General features: G+C 63.1%; 2 pseudogenes; one reads left to right on the top strand and one right to left on the bottom strand.

The window, feature by feature from the left end:
- Positions 1–1,027: 1,027 nt before the first annotated feature.
- On the bottom strand, positions 1,028–3,987 carry LOC137461093 (class I histocompatibility antigen, F10 alpha chain-like; annotated as a pseudogene).
- Positions 3,988–6,256: 2,269 nt separating this feature from the next.
- On the top strand, positions 6,257–10,723 carry LOC137461088 (class I histocompatibility antigen, F10 alpha chain-like; annotated as a pseudogene).
- The last annotated feature ends 2,108 nt before the right edge of the window (positions 10,724–12,831 follow it).

Below are 12,831 nucleotides of genomic sequence, written 5' to 3'. Positions count from 1 at the left end.
CTAAGCGGCTCAGCCAATGGTGGAGGGAGGGGCGGGGCTCCGCGCACTGCCCGGGGCCGGAGCGAAGCGCTGGGGCTGTTCCTGGCGGGGCAGGAGGTGTCCCCATCGGGGTGACCACCGGTATGGGGAGACCCCGGAGCTCCTGCCCCTGGGCACGGGCGACCCCAGGAGTCCCATTCCCGGTCACTGCGAACCTTCCTGGGCACCGGGACGCCCCCTCAAGCCCCCTTCTCAACCCTCCTGGGCTCCCTCTCCCAGAACCCGCATCCCCCATGGAGAGCATCAACTCTGCCCCCACCCAAACCCAGCCCCGAGCTCAAGCCAAGGCTGTGCGACCAGTTCAGGCACTGGGAGAGGTGACAAAAGCAACTGGGACAGGGATGGGGGGGACACACAGTAACATTTATTGACCACCCAGAAGAACCACCAAGCAGAAGATCCCCCAAAATAGGGACCCAATGCAGTGCAGAGGGTGGGGGAGGACCCAGGAGGAGCTGCTGGAGGCAGGAGAGTCCCATCCAGGGCTGGCACAGGGTCCCTGTGCTCAGGGGGTGGCAGCTGCAGGGCCAAGAGGAAGAGGCAGAGTCAGGCAGGGTCCTCTCCGTGCCCCCAAGGCATTGGGGGGGGGGGGGCTCTGGGGATGGGCAGAGGGCAAAGGGCAAGAGGGGAAAAAGGAGGAAGGGGAGAAGGGGGGAAAGGGGAGAAGGGGGAAAGGGGAGAAGGGGGAAAGGGGAGAAGGGGGAAAGGGGAGAAGGGGGAAAGGGGGAGAAGGGGGGAAAGGGGAGAAGGGGAGAAGAGGGAAAGGGGAGAAGGGGAGAAGAGGGAAAGGGGAGAAGGGGAGAAGGGGGAAAGGGGAGAAGGGGGAAAAGGGGAGAAGGGGGAAAGGGGAGAAGGGGGAAAGGGGAGAAGGGAGAAAGGGGAGAAGGGGGAAAGGGGAGAAGGGGAGAAGGGGGAAAGGGGAGAAGGGGGAAAGGGGAGAAGGGGAGAAGAGGGAAAGGGGAAGAGGAACTCACCATCTGCCAGGGGGGACGTAGCCTTTCTCCTGCTGCCCTGCAGAGGGAAGAAGCCATCAGCTCCCAGGACGCTGCTCGGCCAGGCTCGGAGGCTGCCCGGAGCCCCTCCCCGGGGGCCGCACGCCCCCTCCCAGCCTTCCCTCCCACCCCCTCCTCCCCCGCTCCTCTACTTCACCGGCACCTGGCTGCCGCTTCCAGACGGCGACGCCGATCCCGACGACGACGACCAAGGCGACGACCACCGCCGCGACCATCGCCAGCATCGAGGACAGCGGAGGCGGCCCTGGGGGGGAGGAAGAGCAGGGAGAGGGTGAGGATGGGAAGGGGAAAACCTCCTCCCCAAGCCCCCTCCCAGCCGCCCCCCGGGGAAGAGAAGGGGAGCGGGTGAGGAGTGGAGGGAGAAGAAGAGCAAGGAGAGGGTGAGGAGGGGGAGGATGAGAGCAGGGAGACGGTGAGGAGAGGGAGCAGAAGAGCAGGGAGAGGGGGAGGAGAAGATCAGGGAGAGGGGGAGGAGGGGAAGGGGGAAACCTCCTCCCCAAGCCCCTGCCGGCCGCCCCCAGGCTCACCCCAGGGGTAGAGGCGGGGCTGGGGCAGGCTGGAGTGCTCCACCCGGCAGCGGTACAGCTCCTGCTCCTGCGGCAGGACCTCGATGGAGGCCCAGGTGGAGAAGCTGCCGTCGCTGTTGGGGGACGATGCTGCCCCGATGGGTGTCCTGGTCCCGCACCTCGGCCCCCTTCAGCCAGCTGACGCCGATGGGCCTGCGGGTAGAAGCCATACAGGCGGCAGGACAAGCTCAGGGCTCTCTGGGTCTTCTTCTTGGTCACCACCACTGTAGGAGGGACTTGGGGGGGAGGAGGAGAGAGAGGAGAGGGGGAGGGGGCTGGAGAGACGCCGCAGGTAGCCAGGGCTTGGCCAACCCCCAGGCTCAGCTTCTCAGCAGCTTGGGACCCCCAGACCCAAATGGTGCCAGAGCTTGGCCTCCCCCTCCCTCCCTCCCTCCTTCTCTCCCTCCCTCCTTCTCTCCCTTCCTCTTTCCCTCCCTCTCTCTCCCTTCCTCTCTCCTTCCTCTTTCTCCCCCCCTACCGCCTTCCCTCCCTCCCTCCCTCCCCTGAGGTTGGCTCACAGTTGGAACTCCCAAGCAGAAGAATGCCTCTGGGCCTCCCTTCCTTCCTCTCTCCTTCTCTCCCCCTCCCTTCCCTCTTTCCTCCCTCTCTCCTTCTTCTCCTCTCTCCCTTTCTCCCTCCATCCCTCCTTCCTTCTCTCTCCTCCCCTCCTCTTTCCTCCCTCTCTCCCTCTCCTCCCCTCTCCCTCCTTCCCTCTCTCCCTCCTTCCCTCTCTCCCTCCTTCCCTCTCTCCCTCCTTCCCCTCACCTCTCCTCTCCAGCTCCTCCTGTCCAAACAGCAGGTATCTCTTCAGCCACTCCACACAGACCTCCCCCAGGTAGTGCCTCCACTCCTCGGCCATGGTCCCCTCCCTATCCCACTCCTTCTTGGTGGCCAGGACCACCTGGTCCGGGTTGGGCTGCAGGGCCACGAAGCTGGGGGAGTCCTGCTCCAAGGCCAGGAAGTCTCTCCCGTCGTAGGCGCTCCGCCAGCTCCCCCTGCTGCTGCCATCCTCCAGCAGCTCGCAGCCGTAGGTGGTCTGCCAGCTGTGGGCAGCTGGGGCACGGCCAGGGGGTGGGGGGAGGGCACAAAGGGGCTGAGACTCCCCCCAAACCCCACAGAGCCCCCTGCCAGCCCCATAGAGACCTCTCCCAGCCCCATAGAGACCTCTCCCAGCCCCATAGAGACCCCCTCCTACACCACAGAGTTCCCTCCCAGCCCCACAGAGCCCCTTCCCAGCCCTCCTCACCCCCCGCCCCGACTCACTCCCGCTGTGGTTGTATCTCTTCCTCAGCCTGTCGAGGTTCATGAGGGTTAACCTCCTGGCTGCTCTGCCGAGCCTGGCTCTGGCCGTCCAATAGTCCTGGTCCAGGTTGGCCTTCATCCACTTGGCCAGGGGCTCCGCCCTCCTCGTCTCACTGTCGTAGCGGCTGATGGGGACCCCATCCACGTAGCCCACGGAGAGAAACTGAGGCAGCTCCGGGCTGGGCTCCAACACCGAGACTTGGTAATAGCGCAGGGAGTGGTCCCCTGGGGGATATGGAGAGGAGGAAGGGCAGGAGGAGGAGGAGGAGGGGGAAGAGGAGGAGGAGGAGGGGGAAGAGGAGGAGGAGGAGGGGGAAGAGGAGGAGGAGGAGGGGGGAAGAGGAGGAGGAGGAGGGGGAAGAGGAGGAGGAGGAGGGGAAGAGGAGGAGGAGGAGGGGGAAGAGGAGGAGGAGGAGGGGGAAGAGGAGGAGGAGGAGGGAACAGACACGGAGTGAGGTGAACGGCAGGTGGAAGGTCCTGGCGTGCCCAAAAAGAGGTGGGGGTGGGATGTGGAGGCAAGGAAATAGGGGAGCTGGGGGCTGTTGGAGCTGGGGTGCCAGGGGGAGAGGGGACAGAGGGGTGTCCCAGAGGTAAGAGAAGAGGGTCCAGGGGGTCCCGAGGCCAAGAGAAGGGAAGTCCAGGGCGTTCCTGGTGCTGCCCATGGATGGAAGGAGAGGTTGAGGGGGGTACCGAGGCCAAGAGAAGGGGGATGCAGGGCGTTCCTAGTGCCACCCATGGACGGAGGGAGAGTTTGAGGGGGGTCCCCAGGCCAAGGGAAGGGGACCCAGGGCGCTCAAGGTTGCCCAGGGATGGCGAGGGGTCGAGGGGGAAGTCCCGAGGCCAAGAGAAGGGGGTCCAGGGAGTTCAAGGTGCCCAGGGTTTGAACAGAAGTTGAGGGCAGGCTCCGATGCCAGAAGAGGGGTCCCGGTACCAAGAGGAGGGGTCCATAAGGGTGCCAGTGCCTGGGGAAAGGGCTCCTGGGTGCGCCCAACCCCTTGCTAACCATTCACGACGCCCCTGAGGACCCCCAGGAGCAGCCCCAAGCTGAGCACCCAGCCGGACCCCATCGCTGCGCTCCGCTCTGGCCGCGGAGCCCAACTTGACACAGGCCCCGCCCCCTCGCTCTTCCCCATTGGCTGAGCTGTTTCGTTTCGGCCAATAGCAGCTCGAAAGCTCTATGATGTCACAGGTAGCCAGGCAGATTCCGACCGCGGAGGTGGCGCTCCAGCGGCGGCGGCGCTCCAGCGGCGGCGGAGCGGAGGACAGCGGGGACAGGGCACAGCCGGGACCCCCTCCCGTGGACCCCCCCTCCTTCCTAGGACCTCTGTTCTCTGGGACCCACTCCCTTCCCGGGATCTCCTCTCTTCCCGGGACTCCCTCCCCGGGACCCCCACGCCCGGCACCATCGGACGGGGACAGCCCCCCCACCCCCAGGCACGAGTCCAGTGCCCCACAGCTCCCCGGGGGCTGGTTTGGGACTTGGGGTCCCTCCGATACCCACCCTGCACCCCACTGTCCCTAAGCTTTCTTTCAGTGTCCCTTCGGTGCTTCCCCCCGTGCCCCTTCATCGCTGGATCTGCTGCAGGCAGGGGATCACCAGGAACCCTCCCGCCGGCCACCATCACGGGGGGGCTGCGACAGAAACCGCGGGGGGAGGACGGGACACACACAGCCCAAAAATAAACTGGGAGATGGAAGGAGGTCCCAGGACCCCGCAGGAAGTACCCAGGATGGGGTCTGAGGAGTAGGGAACCCAGGGAGGAGGAGGAGGAGGGAGGGGGAGCTTGCTTAACCTTACTCTGCCCAGTGACTGATGACGACACGGGTAGGTTTGGCGCGTTGCTATTGGTTGCGCCAGGGAGGGGGGCGGAGTGGGGAGATCATATGGGGCGGGGCTGAGGGGACATGCGTTTCGCTGCAGGCTGCTATTGGTAGACGGAAGCGGATCAGCCAATGGTGGAGGCGGGGAAGGGGCCAGGCTTGGCGCGAAGGTTTGGTCTGGGATCAGAGCGAGCAGCGCTACGGGGTCCCGATGGGTGCTCGGCCTGGGGCTGCTCCTGGGGCTGTTCCTCGGGGGGAGCCGTGAACGGTGAGCGCGGGGTGGGGGGCGCCCGGGAGACCCTTCCCTGGACATTGGGACCTACTCGCATGGGACCTTTCCTCTTTGCTTCGAACCCCCCCCTTGGAGCCTCTTCCCAGCAAGAGAGATTGGCCATTAGAATGTGCTGCCCAGGGAGGCGGTGGTCACCGGCCCTGGAGCTGCTCAGGAGGGGATTGGACGTGGCACTGGGAGCCGTGGTTTAATTAGTCAGGAGGTGTTGAGTGAGAGGTTGGACTGGATGATCTCTGAGATCTTTTCCAATCCTTCTTGATTCTATGATTCTATGAAATATTGCTCTGTGTGTGTGTGTCTCCCCAGCCCTGCCCCAGCTGCCTTTGTCACCTCTCCCCTGCCTGAACTAATGTGCCCTAGCTGTGGCCTGAGGGCTGGGCTGGGTTTGAGTGGGGGCAGAGCCCCTGGGGCCCCCTGCAGACTCCTGCCAACCCCTACACAGTCCAATCGACCCCTGTGGACCCCTGCCAACCCCTAAAGAATTCAACAGACCCCTGGCAGACTTCTGGCAGACCCCTCCTGACCCCTACCACCCTCTGCACTGCCTTGGTTCCTCAGTTTTGGGGTCTTCTCCCTGGGCTTCTCCTAGGTGGTCAATAAATCTTGCTGTGAGTGTGACTCCCCAGCCCTGCCCCAGTTGCCTTTGTCACCCTCTCCCAGGGCCTGAACTGCTGCCACAGCCGTGGCCTGAGGACTGGGCTGGGTTTGGGTGGGGGCAGAGCCCTGGGGGCCTCCTGCAGACCCCTGCCAAGCCCTACACAGTCCAATCGACCCCTATGGACCCCTGCCAACCCCTAAAGACTCCAGCAGACCACTGGCAGACCAGTACAGACCCCTGGCAGACCCCTACTGACCTCTACAGACCCCTGGTGGACCCCTTCCTGACCTATACGGACCCCTGCAGACCCCAGCAGAGCTCTGCAGGGTCGAGGGACACCAGCAGGAGGCTCTGGCGAGGCGGCACCGCGGATGATGCCACCCCCGATGGCACCTTCCCGTCTGTCGCACCCCCAGCAGGACCCTCCCTGGCTGCAGTGGGGAGGGGGTTGAGCTCCGGGGGTCACCTGCCTCCGCTGGGGACAGATCTGAACCCTCCGTCCCTTGCTCTTTCCCCAGCCCTGAGTCCCTTTCGCTTTCTCTTCCTACCTGCGCTGGCTTGAACTGCCTGCCATCCGATGACGTCAGAGGCGCTTCAGGCTGCTATTGGTGGAGGGGAAGCGCCTCAGCCAATGGTAGAGCCCGGGGCGGGGCCTGGGGCAAAGTTTCGCTCCGGGAATCACAGCCAGCAGCACCATGGGGTCCCGGTGGGTTCTCGGCCTGGGGCTGCTCCTGGGGGTCCTCGGAGGAGCCGTGAACGGTGAGCGCGGGGTGGGGGGCACCCGGGAGACCCTTGCGTGGGCACCGGGACCCCCCCGCCCATGGGACCTTTCCTCTTTGCGTCGCGACCCCCCTTGGAGCCTCTTCACTTGGCATCGGAGTCCTCTCTCAACCTCTCTCCTCTTGGCACCTTGAGCGCCCTCGACCCCCTTTCCTTGGCGTCGGGACCGCCCCTGGATCCCCTGCTTCTGGCACCGGTGTCCCCCTGGATCCCCTTATCTTGCCACCGCCCCCTGCAGACCGCTTGGCACCGGGATCCCACTGGACTCCTTCTCGGCATCGGCATCTCCTGCTACTCCCTTCTCTTTTCGCGGGACCCCCCCTGAAATCCCCCCTTTTGGCATCGGGATCCCCCTGGAGCTTTTCTCTTGTCACCACGAGCCCCCGGAGCCCCTTCTCGTGGCACCGGGCGGCTCCTGGACCCCTTAAAGGCGTCGGACCCCACCGCACCCCTCCCGCCCCGTACTCATTCTCTTTGCACCCAGACCCCCCGGGACCTTCTCTTGACACCAGCACCCCCTCGGACCCTCTTTCCCTGGAATCCCGGCTCCAACAACCCCCAACCCCTTATTTCCTTCATACCTCACCTCCCCTAGGCTCTCTTTCGTGGGACCCAGAAGCTCCCTCCCGGTCACCTTCCTCCTTGTCCCCCCAGGGCTGCACTCCCTGCGCTATTTCTACATCTCGGTGGCAGAGCCCAGCTGGGGGCTGCCTCAGTTCACGGCTGTGGGGTACATGGATGGGGTCCCCATCGCTCGCTATGACAGCAACACAGGAAGGGTGGAGGCCAAGGCAGAGTGGATGAAGGCCAACCTGGACCAAGAGTACTGGGATGGGCAGAGCCAGATTGAACAGAGCAACCAGGAGATGATCCAACAGAGCCTGGACAACGTGCGGGCGAGATACAACCAGAGTGGGAGTGAGTGGGGCCGGGAAGGGGTTCTGTGGGGCTGGCAGCAGGCTAGCAGGGGGCTCTGTGGGGCTGGAGGAGGCACTGTGGAGCTGGCAGAGTTTCCCCCCCCCAGTATCCTGCCTGCCCTGCCTGGTGATGCTGTCACAGGGCTCCAGCCCCACTGTCCCCAGCCCCAGGGGGTCCTGGCTGCCCTGTGCCAGCTTCACACCACTTGGGATTTGCTGTTCTGATTCCAGAGGGGCTTCTGGGTCACCTCCATCCCTCAGGTGCCCAGGACCCCAGGCAGGACAGGGGCAGCTCTCATACCACAGCCTGAGCTCCCCTGGCAAGGGGCTAGGAGTGATGCTGGGGGGGCTCTGTGCCCCACTGAAGGCCCTGGGCTGCAGCAGCCACTCAGCCTTGGGGCCTTGATTGGGTTCCAGGGGCTCAGATACTGCAGTGGATGTATGGCTGTGACCTGCTGGAGGATGGCAGCACCAGGGGGGTACCATCAGTATGCCATCGATGGGAGAGACTTCCTGGCCTTCAACGAGGACATGGAGACCTACACTGCAGCAGACCAAGCAGCTGTGCTCACCAAGAGGAAGTGGGAGGAGGATGGGACAGTGGCTGAGCACTGGAAGAACTACCTGGGGCACATCTGTGTGGAGTGGCTGAAGAGATACCTGAGCTATGGGCAGGCTGAGCTGGAGAGGAGAGGTGAGGGAGAGAGGGAGGGAGGCCCAGAGGCAGCTTCTGCTTGGAGTCCCAACCCTGAGCCAGCCTCTGCCTGCGCTCAGCTCTGAGCCCCTGCCCCTGAGCTCCTCACCCAAAGGGCTCTGGAAGCTCTCCAGGGGCTGGGGTCCCAGCAGGGTGAGGATGCTGAGGAGCTGAGCTGGGGCTGGGGTCCCAGGATGCTGAGGAACTGAGCTTGGAGGGGCCAAGCCCTGGCAGCATCTGGGGCTGGGGTCCCAGCTGGGTCAGAGTGCTGAGGATGCTGAACAGCTGAGCTTGGAGGGGGCCAAGCCCTGGCAGCATCAGGCAGTGCCGGCTGCCTGCAGCCCTCCTTCAGCCCCCACCCCCTCCCCTCTTGTCCCCCAGAGCCCCCAGTGGTGCGAGTGTCAGGGAAGGAGAGCCAGGGGATCCTGACCTTGTCCTGCCACCTGTATGGCTTCTACCCGCGGCCCATCGGCGTCAGCTGGCTGAAGGGGGCCGAGGTGCGGGACCAGGACACCCATCGGGGCAGCATCGTCCCCAACAGCGACGGCAGCTTCTCCACCTGGGCCTCCATCGAGGTCCTGCCGCAGGAGCAGGAGCTGTACCGCTGCCGGGTGGAGCACTCCAGCCTGCCCCAGCCCCGCCTCTACCCCTGGGGTGAGCCTGGGGGCGGCCGGCAGGGGCCGGGAGGAGTTTGAGGAGGGCTGCAGGGGGGCTGGGAGGAGCTTGAGTTGGAGGTTTTCCCTTCTCCTTCACTTCTCCCTGCTCGTCTCCCCTCCCCCAGAGCCGGGTGGATGGTCTCTGCCCGTGATGCTGGCAGTGGTCGCGGCGGTGGTCGCTGCCGTGGCTGCCGTCGGGATCGGCGTCGCCCTCTGTAAGCTGAGATCAAGTAAGAGCTAAGGGGGAGGGGAGGCAGAGTGTGGTGGGAGGAAGGGTGGGAGGTGGGAAGGGAGGGGAAGGGATGGGAGGGAAGGGAGAAGAGAGGTGAGGAAGGGTTGGGAAGGGATGGGATGAGAGGGGAAGGGATAGTAAGGGATGGTGGGGAGGAGCAGGGAAGGGAGAGGGCAGGAAAGGAGGGGGGGAGGGGAGGGAGTGGAAGGGGAGCATGGGAGGGGTTGGGAAGAGTGGGGAAGGGAAGGACAGGGTGGAAGGGAATGGGAGGGGGAAGGGAGAGGATGGCGGGGAGGCGAGGGAAGAAGGTGATGGGAAGGGAGGGGATAGGATGGGACTGGAGGGGATGGGAAGAGAGGAGAGGGGAAGGAATGGGAGGGAGGGGATAGGAGGAAAGGGGATGGTAGAGGAAGGGAAGGGGAAGGGAAGGGAAGGGAAGGGAAGGGAAGGGAAGGGAAGGGAAGGGAAGGGAAGGGAAGGGAAGGGCTGCAGGCAGGAGCCTGCCAGGGCAGCAGCGTTGAGGCTGAAGGCTTCTGCCCTGTGCAGGGAAGCAGCAGCAGCAGAAGAAAGCCTTCAACCTGGTTCCACAAGGTGAGTACCAGGGGCAGGGCCTCACCCTCCCCTGTCCCCCTTCTCCTTTTTCCTCCATGCCCATGCCTCCCACCCCCCCTGGCTTCTGCCCACAACATCCTCAGGAGGGGCACCCCCAGAGCCCCCACCCCAGTGCACTGGGGGCAGGGAGGGGACCCTGCCTGACTCTGCCTCTTCCTCTTGGCCCTGCAGCTGCCCATGCCTGAGCACAGGGATCCTGTGCCAGCCCTGGATAGGACTCTCCTGCCTCCAGCTGCTCCTCCTGGGTCCCACCACACCTCCACCTCCCTCTGCACTGCTTTGGTTCCCCAGTTTCGGCGTCTTCCAAGGGCAATCCCTGCTTGAGCTGGGCAGGGATGTGGAGAAGCATCAGGACCCAGGAAACTCTCTTGGCAAGGGAACAAAACTCAGGAGCAGTCTGTTGCTGTGGGGAAAGAGGAGCAGTGTCTTGCTTGCTGTGGGGCACCAGGAGCAGGTGCAGCTGAGGTGCCGCAGAAGCCCTCTGGGTCGGTGTTCATGTTGAGTGCTGGACACTAGGCTGGTCCTGACCTGGGAGAGAGGAAAGCTCAGAACAACTTTAACTATCACACAGTGACTATGATCCACTGATGTGTGCTGCCCCCTCCTGGTCCATCCCCTCTCGGCCAGAGTCCCCTTCCGCCGTGGCACACACTGAATGTCCCCAGGTTCTAACATGAGCCTGTAGGTGTCACCAGGCCCCTCAGCAGAGACCAGCTCTGGGGTTGGTTGTCCCCCAGCAGCAGCAGGGGGAACCCCCAGCGACTTCCCCAGCAGGTTCTTCTCACAACTCACAGGAGCTCCATCTCCATCCCCTGCTCGCAGCAGGTCGGACTGGGCAGGGCTGGCTGGGTTCCCAGCTCCTCTGCTGGGCACTCCCCCAGTGGCTTGAGCTAGGTGTTTTTCCCAGTTCCTAAAGGTGTGTGGTGGTTTGAGCCTTAACTGGGACTCAAGAGCTGAGGTGGGGGCAAGGCTGAGAATCCCTCCCCCGCTCCCCCCCTTGTGGTGGTTAGGGCTGGGGGCCGGCCCCTGCTGGCAGCACACAAGCCACACCTGGGATGTGCCCAAGAGGGCCCAGCCCAGTGGGTGCTCAGAGGAAGCCAGGTATTTCATCCATAATGCCCTGCTCCCCTAGAAACCATCAGCGAGGGCTCCTCACTTCCTCTTCTTCCCTCGCCGCTGCCTCGGTCGATGGCGTGAGCTGCCTCCCAAAACTGGGTGGGGGGGGGGTGGGGGAGAGAAAGATCCCTGGGGGAGGGGTTGGGTGTACCCCCAGGTGGGGGTGGGAGGTTCTTGGGCATGTTTTGGGATCTCTCTCTTTTGTCAGGGTGCTTGTGGTTTGCTGCAAAAACTTTCATTGATGTTGGTTTAGTTCCTTTCCATTGAAACTTTCCAGCATTTTCTTGCAATGCCTTTTGTCTGAGTCTTTCTTGTGCCCCTGCTGGGAGAATTCGTTTCCCAAGCTACTGCACCTCTCCTCCTTCCCCAGAGAGAGGGGTTGGGGGTGGTGGAGGATAAAGGGAAGGAGCAAATCCACCAAGAAGTAATTTGGAGTCGGCTTGGAAGTGGAGAGGTAAAGAATCTTCTTTATATAGATATATATATGTAAGAGTAAGAGGTAAGGTTCACCAGGGCAAGGAACAAGGATGGATGGGAGGGAAAGAAAAGAGAAGAATACAAAAGCAGTCTCTCTGAGGAGGCGTGGAAGCAGCAGGGAGAAGGATCAGGCCAGCCCACGTGGCAGAGAAGCAGGGAGCCCCCAGCAGTCCTGGCCCAAGCAAAGGCAGGGCCCAAGAGAGCTCATGGCTGCAGTGTCCTCCCTTTGCTAGCCTTGCAGGGAGGGGGAGTGGAACAGACTAATTTAGTTTCCCAGGGGGGAAGCCCCCCTGCAGGGAGGGCAATGCTCTTACAAGCCCTCACCCCCCCTGCTTCCAGGATGGGCTTTAACCCATCACAAGGTTCCACCCCCCGTGGCGTTCAGGGTGGTCTTTCGCAAGCCAGTGCAGCGCTCGCCCTTCCCCGCAGCTGGTGCAGGGGATGGGATGTGGGAACTCCACTCAGTGCCATGTTCCTTTGCCCAGCCCCTTAGGAGATGGCTCTTCAAGTGGCTTCCATTCTCCCATTCCATCCTCCCGGGGGCGCCCTGTCTCCACAGGACATGTCTCTCTAGGCCCAGGATGGTGTTGCAGGCAGGGGCATGAGCTGCTGGGTAGGTCTCCAGCCACCCTGCACTTGCCTCCACCATGGTCAGCAGCTGCTGCTTGCCGCTCTCAGACCGAGGCAGGGTGATGGAGTCGACCTGCCAGGCCTCTCCCTACTTAGATCTCCTCCATCTCCCCCCATACCCCAGAGGCTCCATGTGCTTGGCCTGCTTGATGGCAGCACAGATGTCACACTCATGGATGACCTGGGAGGTGGCCTCCAGAGAGATGGCCACGGCTCTGCCCCCAGCCATCTCTCCCTTGGTGACCAGAACTGCCCTGGGCCCAGCAGGCTAAGAACAGCTCACCCTTGTGTTCCCAGGCCAAGGCTATTGGGGAGATTTTAGCAGCCAGATCTGCTTGGTGGTTGTGCTTGTGCTCCTCTGTGGCTCTGCTCTTGGGGATGTGTGCAGCCATCTGCCCTACCTTAGTTGGCAGCCTGTCCAGGTGGGCAGCGATGTCTTGCCACAGCTCAGCGGCCCAAAGAGGCTTCCCTGTTCTCTGCCACCCATTCCTCCTCCACTCCTTCAGCCACCCCCACAAGGCATTGGCTACCATCCAGGAGTCAGTGTAGAGGTACAGTTCTCTTGTTCTGCTATATCCAGGGCCAGCTGGGCAGCTTTTACATTTCCAGACAGCTGCCTTCCATCTCCCCCTGCTCCCTACAAGCCAGCAGGACCCATCTGTAAATAGAGCACAGCCCTTCCCCTTCTCAGGGAGATCCTTGTATGGGGAAGCCTCCTCAGCAAGGTCACTGCCTGCTCTGGTGGCATTCCCATGTCAGCACCCTCTGGCCAGTTGGGGATCACTTCCTCTATGCCAGGGCACTCGAAGCTCCCCATCCCAGCTCGCTGAGTTATCAGGGCCATCCACCTGCTCCAGGTTGCATCTGTGGCATGATGTGGGGTTGAGCCTCTTCCATTTGAATGTCCAAGTTTGGATTGGAAGCTGTGGAGCTAGAAATAGAGGTGGCTATCACCTATCACCCATACTATCACCTGTGCCTATCACAATGCCCTCACAGGCAGCTAGAATTTCATACCTCTATTGCCATGTTGGCCGCAGAGCCTTTGTACCCCTCCCTCCAAAATCCTAGGGGCCTGCCCCTGGT

Source organism: Melanerpes formicivorus, unplaced genomic scaffold, assembly GCF_026170545.1.
Source record: "Melanerpes formicivorus ecotype bairdi unplaced genomic scaffold, bMelFor1.0.p_v2 SCAF_1117, whole genome shotgun sequence".
Classification (NCBI taxonomy): domain Eukaryota; kingdom Metazoa; phylum Chordata; class Aves; order Piciformes; family Picidae; genus Melanerpes; species Melanerpes formicivorus.
Note: the sequence above shows the minus strand (reverse complement) of the source record. Positions and strands in the feature narration are given on the sequence as shown.